Source organism: Amblyomma americanum, chromosome 5 (assembly GCF_052857255.1).
Source record: "Amblyomma americanum isolate KBUSLIRL-KWMA chromosome 5, ASM5285725v1, whole genome shotgun sequence".
In the NCBI taxonomy this organism is placed as follows: Eukaryota; Metazoa; Arthropoda; class Arachnida; order Ixodida; family Ixodidae; genus Amblyomma; species Amblyomma americanum.
The window spans coordinates 187,785,875-187,798,148 of record NC_135501.1 but is presented as its reverse complement, the minus strand read 5'-3'; the positions used below and the strand labels follow the sequence as shown (position 1 = coordinate 187,798,148).

The following is a 12,274-nucleotide window of genomic DNA, read 5'->3' as shown; positions in this document are numbered from 1 at the left end:
TACTGAAAAAAATTTGGCTATTTCGACGAGTTACGCGCACTGGAGAGGTTGCTTTGCCAGCAAGCTTCTCGAAAACTCGTGTATTTTGGTGCGATGTAGCCAAAATTTGGTTGTGTTTGCTTTGGTTTACGGGGGTTTAACGTCCCAGAGCGACTCGGGCCATGAGGGACGTCGTAGTGAAGGGCTCCGGAAATTTCGACCACCTGGGGATCTTTAACGTGCACTGACATCGCACAATACACGGGCCTCCAGAATTTCGCCTCCATCGAAATTCGACCGCCGCGGCCGGGGTCGAACCGGCGTTTTTCGGGTCAGCAGCCGAGTGCGATGTTAGTGCACGTTAAAGATCCCCAGATGGTCGAAATTATTCCGGAGCCCTCCACTACGGCATTCCTTTCTTCCTTTCTTCTTTCACTCCCTCCTTTATCCCTTCCCTTACGGCGCGGTTCAGGTGTCCAACGATATATGAGACAGATACTGCGCCATTTCCTTTCCCCAAAATATTATTATTATTATTAGCCGAGCGCCATAACCACTGAGCCACAGCGGCGGTGTAGCTAAAATTTGTTAGGCCACAGCGCCGAGGGTAACCGCGTTTTCGAAATTCTAAAAACCGGTATGGATATTACGTACGGTGGACTACACGCCTCTCCATAAATAAGGAGCTTAAAACTAATATATAAAAGTTAATTATTAAACATTAGTTAACCAGCGTGCTAGCTAGCTAGCATGTCTCAGCTGTAGTCTGGTGTACAACACCGCTGGCAATGCTATGGCGAAAAAAGCTCTAACTCAAAAGATCTATATTTAAAAAAAAATGTGTGGGTGAAAACACCTTGTATACGTTTCGGAGCTACACCGGCGCTTGCGAGAAACGCGGAGGCATCCACCTTAAGAGCAATTTTATGTGTTCTTTTCGCGCGCCGCTTAAAATGGTTCAAATGATATAAGCTCCAGCCAATCCCCAAAAACCAATTATTATTATTTGTTCCCGTACCTGGGGAGTGGGTTAACTATGGATGAAGCCAACAGTCACTTTACTTTAATTGGTTTTTGGGGGAATGGAAATGGCGCAGTATCTGTCTCATATATCGTTGGACACCTGAACCGCGCCGTAAGGGAAGGGTAAAGGAGGGAGTGAAAGAAGAAAGGAAGAGAGCTGCCGCAGTAGAGGGCTCCGGAATAATTTTGACCACCCGGGGATCTCGATTCCCGGCGTCGGAACACGTATGTGGTCTCATGTTGTAATTGGTCAGCACTCTGGACTCTGAACCCAGCCAACAGTCACCGAAACCAAAGAAATCATTGGGGAATGTTTCTCTCTCTTTCTTTTTTCTGAAAGGGGTACTGATAACTAGGTAATTAATTTTGCAATTATTTTATGCCTGAAATATACTTGATTAGATAGTGGGTTGCTCGCTGTTCAGGCTAGGAGTGCAGTGAGGTGAAAGGGGAAAGTTGGAAAGAGAGTGCGGGGCCGCTAAGTGTTAGAGGCAGATGGGGTATCCCACTATACCACGGCGCTGGGGGCAATGGCGTCTCCTTCCCTTTCCGGCCTAGCCTCTGCTGTAGTGCGACCGAAAGTTGACCGCGACTATAGTTTTCCTCTGCGCTTCGGAAATATCCCGAGTTTCTCCAAATGCAGGGAATCTCCCAGCACAAAGCCAAAAGTTCTAAACGCGTCAAAAGATATTTCCACCATGTTTCGGAACCTAAGTAATCATATCATAAGCGCTTGAATAAAATCACAGATGTAGCTTGCACTACGCGTCTCAGGAGGTTGAGTTTGCTACACTGCTCAAAAGGTCGCTGCGAACCGTGAGATGATCGATTACCGCGAAGGTTCGTCAGTGAGCAGGGGACGTTGTGTGTGACAGCAGCCATATTGTTCCCAAATCCATACAGTGTGGAGAGGAGGTATGCGGTGCTCTGAAAAAAACACTGTTCAGATATAATAATAATTGGTTTTGGGGGAAAGGAAATGGCGCAGTATCTGTCTCATATATCGTTGGACACCTGAACCGCGCCGTAATTGGGAAGGGATAAAGGAGGGAGTGAAAGAAGAAAGGAAGGAAGAGGTGCCGTAGTGGAGGGCTCCGGAATAATTTCGACCACCTGGGGATCTTTAACGTGCACTGACATCGCACAGCACACGGGCGCCTTAGCGTTTTGCCTCCATAAAAACGCAGCCGCCGCGGTCGGGTTCGAACCCGGGAACTCCGGATCAGTAGCCGAGCGCCTAACCACTGAGCCACCGCGGCGGGTACTGTTCAGATCGCAGGGGTGATTTTGAACAACAACAACAACAAAAAATTGAGACTGCCTCCGCGCACGAAACTGGGGAATGTTAGGATGCCCAAGTGGGGTGCAACTGAATTTCACTGAAAGCTCGCGTACAGCAGCAAAATGCAGGCCAGCACGAGGTCGCGGGTTCGATTGCCGGCCGAATTTCGGCGGAGACCAGATGCGAAAAATGTTCCTGTACCAAGATTTGGCCCGCCGGGTTGAAAAACATCAGAGTCGTCGACAATGATCCGGCGCACTCCTCTCAACTCCTTCAAAGGCGAGCAGTGCAGCTTTGGTCCGTAAAGCTAATTAATGAACTAATTAACTATTTGCAGCGCCGTTCGCCATTTTGGTACAAAACAAATACTTTTCCGCTAATGGGGTATGTGGCAATTAAAACTATTTCTGTTATTTGTGAGTGAAATGCAACCACATTTAGCGCATATATGTAACTTTTTATGCTGGTTTCAGAACTACATTTTATTTTAAACTAGCTAGTATAGTTACCGAGTGATTACAACTACCACCCTCGTCAAGGCATTCCCAGGGCGTTATATAATTAAGAAGGAAGTGTACAAGTTTCTTTTTTTTATGTCGGCATGCTCATAAAGCTTTGATTTGTGCACTAATGTTATTAGTTATCTTTAGATGCTTAGTACTGATGGAATTCAAGGTTAAACTCCAGCAAGCATATTTGCATGAAAACATTTTTTACAAAAATAACTAAAAATATTGCATATGTACATGTAAAAATTGAGAGCTTTAATTACTGAAAAAAAAGAGGCTCTTTCTGCAGTCATTCGGTACGGAATGCCAAAGGAATGAGTGATAGAAATGAGAGAAAAATTTGAAACCTGATAAAAACAACTTTAGCCTTTATTCCCTCCCCTCGTTTGCTTGCTTATTGCCTCGTATGCTTTTGTCTTTGGTCAGAGAAATGCGGAATAGCAATCAACGGAAGCTCTTCACATCATGGTTATACTAAGACAGCATTGCTTTGCAGTCGGAAACAATTTCAAAACAACTTTAAGAAAGCATAACTTTCTAAATCTGTACTGCATTTTTTGCTATAATTTTTCGTCAGAGACAGGCAAAGACCCGCTGGTTAAAAAAATTAAATCGAAAAATTTCAGCAAATTAGCCATTTCACTTGCCGCGTCTCCCCTTAATTCCAGGCCTCAGCAAAGCCAATTCGTTGGTTTTCTAAAACAACTCACCAGTGGTTATTTTTTACATGCACGTGCAAAATTTCTTACTAACTGTCAAAATATACCTGTGAACTGTATTATCAGAAAGCACCGGTATTTATGAGATCAACAACTTAAGGATAGTGAAATCATTTTCTGTTTCGAATAGATGCATATGGCGCGAGAAATTCAGAAAAAAATGGCGATAGTACCGGTCAAGGTTACCAGATGGGCCCGAGGACAAACACCCAAAAATATTTCTGACGCTAACCCGAACAAAAAAAAATGGGCCAATTAGGCTATTTATAGCCCACTCTGGTAACCCTGGTACTGGTGGTAAGATCTGTGTAAGAAAATGGCGAATAACATGGTACCAAGCTCCTTGTTTCGTGCAGTACCGTTCGCTAGTTGGCATAAAAAAAGCACCGTGCTTACAACATTCATGATGTCAAATTTGCCTGAAACAAAATAAATCAGTGCCGGAAAGACCACTCTGGGAGAAAAATCCGCGAGTTCGTAATGTGCACAGTTGTGTACATTAACGCCTTATAAGGGCTAATTGACATTCAAATTAGTTGTCACAGAAAGCATACGGTAATGCAGTCGTCATATTCAGTGCAATTCATCGGATTTCGACAGGTGACTGCATTCTAAATGCACATACCATCGAAATCAAACAAGAATCATGCATGTTTCAGTACTTAAGACCCAACATCCAAAAGATAAAAAAGTAAAAAAGTGGAAAATTTCATTACAGTTATTTACTGCATATAACAATACATGTATAACACACTCCTGGGGTGGTCGGACTCCAGGAATGGAAAAGTTAGCAAGCAGACCGCTAGCTATAAGTTTCACCCCGTCTGCAACTGCGCTAATTAAAGTCACCTGCTACAGGTGACTTCAAACACACGGGCTTTGAGACAGCAGATGCGTTTGTGCAGGGTATCAAGTGCGATTTAAAATTTACACGTAAATTTCTCTCAGAAAAAGCTCTCAGTGCATCCGAAATAAATAAATTCTGAAACATCAATCGGCGGAATTTTTATCAATGCAAAAAAACAAAAACAAAAAGTACTTGTACTGTTTCACCTGTACATGCAGCTTAGCGCAGTCATCGAATCACAAAAATACGTGCGCGGTATCCGAAGAATGCGGGTGGAACTCGAACCCGGTGCTGCGCGCAATATTCAAGAATATCGATGATTCTACAGAAGCAAACAAACAAACTTGGCACACATTGTGAACAAGTTGGGCTTTAGTTTCATGACCCAGCTATATACTGGGACAAGGTGCAAAAGGCCCCATGAGAGTAGCGCGCTATCAGATCACTAGAAAGACGGGGACGACACTGTATGAACAACTTAAAAAAATAAATCGGCGAAGAAACTAGAAACTAAGAAACTAGAGACTAGAAACTAGAGGTATACAACTACGCGCATATCGTTCAAATGGTAGAGATAAGCGATGCGGCTCAGAAAAATACACCTGCCCCATAAAAGACGCACAGATAAATCTACCTCTGCCGAAAATAATAATAGAAATATCTATCGGTCTAATACGGGTTGGTTTGGTTTGTGGGGCTTTAACGTCCCAAAGCGAATCAAGCAAATGAGGGACGCCGTAGTGAAGGGCTCCGGCAATTTCGACCACTTGGGGGTTCTTTAAGGTGCGCTGACATCGCACAGTACGTGAGCCTCTGGAATTTCGCCTCCATCTAAATTCGGACCTATTCGTTCCTATCTTCTTTCACTCCCTCCTTTATCCCTTCCCTTACGGCGCGGTTCAGGTGTCCAACGATATATGAGACAGATACTGCGCCATTTCCTTTCCACCGAAAACCAATTATTATTATTATTATCTAAATTCGACCGCCGCGGCCGGGATCGAACACGCGTCTTTCGAGTCAGCAGCCGAACGCCGTAACCAATGACCCACCGCGGCGGCCGTATTGGCCTAATACATTCCTGTATTTGCTGTATATGTCCTTTATTAGTCGAACATGGGCTTTAATTACGCTATGAAAGTATAAGTGTACTTCTTTGTCCTATAGCTTCTTTGACGTCAGCAATTTCAGTTGTCTTCAAGTGAAATTGCTGTATTTTGTTGCTGTATTTCTTGCTGCATTTTCTTGAAATTGCTGTATTTTCTGGGGCAACTGTACTGCCCCAGAAAATAGACAACCTTCCCACTTTTATAGGGGACATAACAAATACCTAGTCGTAATATTTATTTAGATAGCTTCGCCGATCAACAACTCGCCACCAGCACTTATGGCTACTCATTTCGGAGGCTCTATATAAGCCCAGTGAAAGCTGCCTATTTGTATAAGGTAAGTGGAGATGATTTAATCTCTGCATGTCCTTATGGTGTCTCCCAGAGACCGTTAATGTACGCGCGCTTTAAATGGAGACCTGGTCTCGTTGATGGCCCTGCAAGTGCTACTTCCCAGCGTCCGGGAATCCCATCAGGTTTTCTAGATGCATTTCTTTTTAGGCTAATTTCCAATTAGTAGTCGATAAGTAAGTAGGTCATTACTCCTGTTATCAGAATTTTCGCTAGGGACGTGTGTCGTAATGCGTCTCTGTTATGGTGTACCAGGGAGGGGGAAAAGCCTCAGTCTGCCTAGACGAAAAGAAGTCCTCTTAACGCAGCTAGTCGAAAACGTTGGTCAGCGGTTCCCTCCCACTTTTCATAGAAATTTGTGATGTCAAATTTCAACCTTCTCTGCTCTCTATCTACCTTAGATCTATGCCTCTCCTGTAATTCATCAGCGGACCCTATTATCAAGATGCTGTGCCAATTAGCTCGCAGTCAAGCCTTTCCACGAAAGAACCTCTTGCAAGTTGGCTTGTTCATACCCAGCAATTCTGGTCAAAAGCATTTTTGAGCGGGAGACCGTTTATGAACGCAACTATTTCATTTAATGCAAGATTTCACTATAACAATCAATGTATCCGCAGATCACACGGCGGCAGTCCCCCATTTTTTTTCTATTCACATTTTTTATATCTTCAAAAGCGTTCCCCGTTGGATTTCTATGGCAGTCTTAACTATTCGATGTGATCGCTGGAAGCACATTAAAAGTAAGATTTTTCTGCATATCATAATAATGGACTATTACCTTCAATATTTCCGTAACAGTGTCTAACAATTTTCCAATTTTCAAAATTTTTGCCCGAGAAAGCTGGACTTGGTTCGGGTGGTCACGAATTCGCAGGTACGTTGCAGTCGTCTGCATGGTATGCGCTAGTCCAATCGCCATTTTTTTTTCAAACTGAACAAAAAATTCACCTGCCGCGGTGGTCCAGTGATTATGGTGCTCGGCTACAGACCCGAAGGATGCGGGTTCGATCCCGGCCGCAGCGGTCGAATTTCGATGGAGGCGAAATGCTAGGGGTCCATGTACTGTGCGATGTCAGTGCACGTTAAAGAACCCCAGGTGGTCGAAGTTTTCGGAGCTCTTATCTACGGCATCCCTCATTGCCTAATTCGCTTGGGGACGTTAAACCCCCATAAACCAAACCAAACCGAACAAAAAATTTTCGCTTGTGTCGTCATTGGAGCGCGCCTGCGCGCCTGTTCAAGATCTGCGGCCCACTTGAAGGAAATGGCACGCCGCGTATCGTCTCGGAAATCTTGTTGCTACGCTGTCATATCATTTCGTACGCGTGCGGGCGACTTCGAGAGGTCGAGAGAGAAAAACAACACTGGACACGAGACAGTCGGCGCGGCAACGACCTGAGCCGCAGACGGAGATCCAAGGCTCTTCTTTCGTTGCGGGGAGTGGCGACGTCGTCGCATTAAGTGATGTGCGTCGAAGCTGGCGGTTGCCTTTCTCCGATTCCAGGGAGCGCTTTCTTTTTTTTTTTTCTCGCTTCGCCATTGACCGAAAAGTCAGTGAACCCCAAAAGCAATGCCACGGGGGGCAGACGAGGCATTTCCGATCCCGATCACGTGACCGCTTTCGGCCGAGAAGCGATTAAATGCAGCGAGATGAAAACAGGGGGGCTTACCGCGAGTGAAGCAGCAGCAGGGTGATGAGCGGATACGTCACCCTCTGACACGTCGTCGCCTGTGCATGCAGGCCGACAATGACGACAAGCAGAAGATGAATAGGAAATCCCAGGGCGTGTGCGCGATATACACTTGTAGGTGGCTTCGTTCCGTGCACAAATCGTGTCACTCACTGCACGCTTTCTTGGCACAACGGCGCATGAGAGAGAAAACGATGCGATGGCCCATTTTTCACGCGCACTTGAGAATTTCGCACGCACAAAACGAAACAAAGCGGTACTGTTGCGGAGAAAAAGTGCACCCACATCCGTTCTTGGAGGTCGGATCAGAGGCACGGGGAGAGAACCTGAACGCGCAACCGAACTGGGGACTCCCGCCGCCCGTAGCCGCCAAGCGCGCGGGTGATGGCCTCGACTCGCTAAAAGACGTTACACAACTGGAGCAGCGGCGAGCAGCCCGCGTGTCTTCGGCATCCTCCAAGCGGGGCGCTTTGCAACAACAGGAAAGCTACAGAGAGCGGAAAAGAAAATAACAAAAGGGGGGAAAGAAAGCGCAGCGTTCCGCCGTCCCCCCCCCCCCCCCCCCCCCCCCCTCAAAGCGCCAAGCGCACGGCCCCTGCGCGGTGTCGCTCATCACCCCCAGCAGAGCGCTTCGTGACAAACCGTTACCTGTGCGGCTGTTTTCTCTCTTTCCGTCGCCCGACGTCGTCTGCTACGGTCGCCGTCGGCGTCGTCGTCTGCGCTGTTGACGTCCCGTAGCGGCAACGGCGGAGGCCGCGCGTTCGTCAGCCGCTGCGTTCATTTGCCGCGGAGAAGAAGGCGGCGGCACATCATCGTCATCGCGCCCCCAGCGAGTTTCAGTTCGTCGGAGAAGCTCCTCTCTCCTCCCGGAGGGGGCACGCTGCCGCGCCGCGTCCACTTGACTTCGCAGGCACGCTCCTCGAGACGAGGTCGAAGACGTTGCTGCGATGCCACGCATGCGCACACGCATCACTCTCTTCTACACCCCTCGGCCGCTTCTGCACACAAACAGGTTTCTTCCCGAAGGAGAGCGGCCGCCGGACGAGATAAAAAGCAGCGAGAGGAGTCCTCCGCCTTGGCATCCGCCCCGGCGCCAAGACGAGCGCGAGCAGACCGCGTGAGCAGACGAACCGGGCACGCAGCCCGCTGCCTGGGCGGCCGCCGCTAGAGTACGGGCGCGCGTTCCAGGAAGGAACGAGAGCGGGGGGGTTGTTCGCCGCAGCGGCAGACGCCTTCCGGTGCAGCGAGCGAGCGCCGTCGCCAAGTAGACGGCGACGACGCCACGTCGGCGGCCGACAGGAGCACGGGGGCAGTACAGTACCGTTCTCTTCCCTCCCGCCTATTCGTTCTCCGTGCGCAGTCAGGCAGAGCCTCCGCCGCCAGATAGGCATCGCCTTTGGCCACACGTCTTCTTTCCCACGTCGTCCCCCCACCCTCCGGTCGGCGGCGGCACTCCGGCCTTCTGTCCTTCTGCAACAATGCGGCGCCAATCCCAGGCCACTTGTCCCAGGCCCGCCCCGAACGGGAGACAGATGGTTAGTCGGATAAAAGCGGGCATTCCTGTGCGGCTTTCTGCCGCTGACCGATGCTGTTGTTGTCGTAGTTGTACTCTGCGTTCACGGTAGTCACCCTCGTCGCGGGCCGTTAAACTGGCGCCAACCCTATTGGAGACGCATGACGCGACTAGGCGCCTCTGCCTTCGGGCTTGAAGGGGTGTTTAGAAGGTGCGACCCGCGTCTCGGCCCGCTCCTCATTCATGCGCAGTCGTTGAATAGAGTGCTGTCCTTCGAGTGGTCTTGAGTTGTCGGATGCCTTCCTTCCTGCGGTCATTAGGGGGTGCGGTGTGATTGGGTATCGATTCTGTGCACTGGCACCCTCTCCTCACGATGGCCGAAGCTTAACGGTTCAGGAAGTGTTAGACTGCAGAGTCGGCTCGTTTCTTCGGACCAACGAGCCGGCCCCTGCGCTTGTACCTTTATTTTTTTCGCTATTTGCGAGACGTCTACAAGCTATCTCGTTAGTGTGGGAGTGGGCCTACCGCACAGCACAACAATAACCAGGAAGCGCCTTTCTGGCGCCTTCTGTAAGGGTGCAGAGGGGCCACCTAGCTTGAGCCTTGTTTCACAGGTACACAGCTCTGAGGACACATTGGGAGTCCCGTGCGGTAGTGGACACAGTATATCATTGCCAGTGACGTGACTTTCTCTCATCTGGTGACGCTGTGAGCTTCGTCCTGTGCCCCACCTCCGACGCCCATCGAAGCGTATGTGCATGCGGTTTCATACGCTATCTTGGTTCATTGGTACCGTTGCTGGGACGCACTGTTTGCGAGACTGTGCGGCGGAAAAATGACGTAAAGCATCCCAAACTAATGAATGCATTCCTCTCCTCTTGAACTGCATGAGGTCTCTTCCGCTCCCACTGAAGAAACTCACAAACACTGTGAAAACGCATTAGCATTATCATGGCGCAGAGCACCGATCCCACTACAGGAGTAACATTTTGGACCTCAGAAGGTCTGTTTATGATTCTCAGTAAGCTTACACCACACCGACGTTCACTATAATACAATGAACAGTTCCTGCAGACCGGGTCTGTGAGTGATGATTGTAGAGCCTTCGTCAACGTGAGGGCCACAAAAGCGTTTTTAGGTGGGGGAAAGGGTTCTCCTTATCTCCTTATATTATAGAGATTGAGCTGGGATGGGGGGGGGGGGGGGTGTGATGCTATGAGAAAGCATGTAGTATGATGACATGACAAAATGACCAGGCGACCACATTTACTGGCTTCATGCATGCACTCTTCCCTTCCCACATGTCGGGAAGAACAGAACAGCACAAAAAAGCATTACAACTGCAGGCCCATGAAAGACAAAGGTAATTGATGATTATGGATTTTTTATGGCGCAAGGGCATCTATGGCCAAAGAGCGCCATGGCACAAGGTATTTTTCGATTACTCAAGGTGGCGTCAACGACCCATTTTCCAAGAATTTCACCCTAAATAAGCCGAGCACCAGACCAGGGGAAAGCTTGTACCCATTGTATCACCAGTGGGTACAAAGGTAATTAAGGTAAGGTAATTACCTCCCAGCGATCCTTCTACAAAGGTAATTAAGTAGAAGGATCGCTGGGAGAAGGACGTGCTGGTGACTACAGGCCTTCGGTGGCCGCGACCGTTATAAACTGCAATAACTTAGAAGAAGGCTGTCAGCTAACATAGCTTATAAGACGGCGCTCTAGGAGAGAACTTTTGTTTTCCGCTCATGTTCGACGCAAGGACACAACGCAGAACCACACAGGCGCTCGCGTACAACCAAGAATACATATCGCTGTGCGCGTGTAGGAATACACTGCATGCGACTACGTGGGAGAAATGACGAGAAAAGACAAAAAGAAGAAATATGTGTGAGAAGGGAAACAGAAAACGTTACTAGGCTGATCACATCTTTCAACACCCCCTACCCAGCTTCGCTGCCCGCCCGAGCCAGCGAGAGCAAGTGGAGCCTTGATTATAGAGGAGCCACCCAGCCTGAATAGACAAAATTCCCCTCATCCCCTTCAATTTGGGAAAATAAATTTTCTTCTACTGCTACTAAACCATTCAAATAAAAAGTTTACACCGACGTGGTTTACACCGACGTGGCAGAACACCTTAATAGAGATGCCTTTTCCGTAGACATAGCCACGGTCCCCGTGAAGGAGACCGGAAGCCGCAGTAATTGCCGCAGTTGCTTTAGCGATCGCCTCCACGGAGGCCCAAATGATCTTTAGAGTCTAATAAACTGCCATCAGACCAAAAAGGGAATATGCTGTACGACATACTGATTCCTCAAAAGAAGGAGCGGAACCAGACCGCTCAACCAGATTGAAGTCATATGGTTTCCTGCGCACTCCTCCCATCCGGGAAACGAGGCCGCCCACAACAATGCCCGAGGAATTATCGGCCGGGCAGTGAGTGACCCGGATCTCAGATCGGCGAAGGACCGCATAGAGTCCCATACCACGAGTGTACGATGCACTATAGAAACCATTGGATGCACTACCGACCCCCCGACAAAGCTCTTAACAAGCAGGAACAGGTGACATGGAGGCAACCACAAACAGACACACTGTCCAATCCATCTCAATGGTCTATCCTATACCCAGACGTATACTCTCCGACATGCCAGCTGTGCTGTCATCAAAAAGGAGATATTGTACATACTTTATGTGAATGCCTGGAGGACCCAGGTCCGGAGGGACTCAAAGATTTTGCAGAGTAGGAGGCTGCGGTTACGAGCTCGGACCCTTAAACTCGATAAAGGGCCGTGCTTTCCGCGCTTTGGAGGTCGACAGACGCCACCTTTCGGGTTCTCAACGCCAGGACAAATTAAGCAGACGAAGAAGAAAGGGCTGCAGATGTCCGGGACACCACTCGAACTCTTGTAACAATTTTATTTTGGCGATAATAAAATTTTTCATTCATTCATTCATTCATTCATTCATTCATTCATTCATTCATTCATTCATTCAAAGCCTCCAATGCCTGCATTGTGTTTTATGTTCCGTTTTATTAATGTTGTTAGCTGTCAGTAATGTACTAACTGCAGCGCACCTCAACTCACTGGTTGAGAACGGCAATGGACATACCGTGCCGGCTATTTCAATACCTTTCTGCAGCAGTCCTTTTGAACTATTTGGATATGCTAATTAGTTGTTTTTGTCAATAGCTAATCCCTCTAGAAATACAGTAATGTTTTTATACTATATGCCCGTGCATGGTT

General features: G+C 48.2%; 1 protein-coding gene across 2 annotated transcripts in view; it reads right to left on the bottom strand.

The window, feature by feature from the left end:
• The window catches only part of dpp (decapentaplegic morphogen), a 31,453-nt gene extending 22,545 nt beyond the window's left edge, over positions 1 to 8,908 (bottom strand). The window contains exon 1 of one of the 2 annotated variants that reach the window (XM_077666148.1): positions 8,159 to 8,908. The gene's annotated coding sequence lies outside the window, so the exon portion shown is untranslated. Of the gene's footprint in view, positions 1 to 7,489 lie in introns of both variants that reach the window. The other variant, XM_077666150.1, reaches the window with a different exon arrangement.
• Positions 8,909 to 12,274: the final 3,366 nt, after the last annotated feature.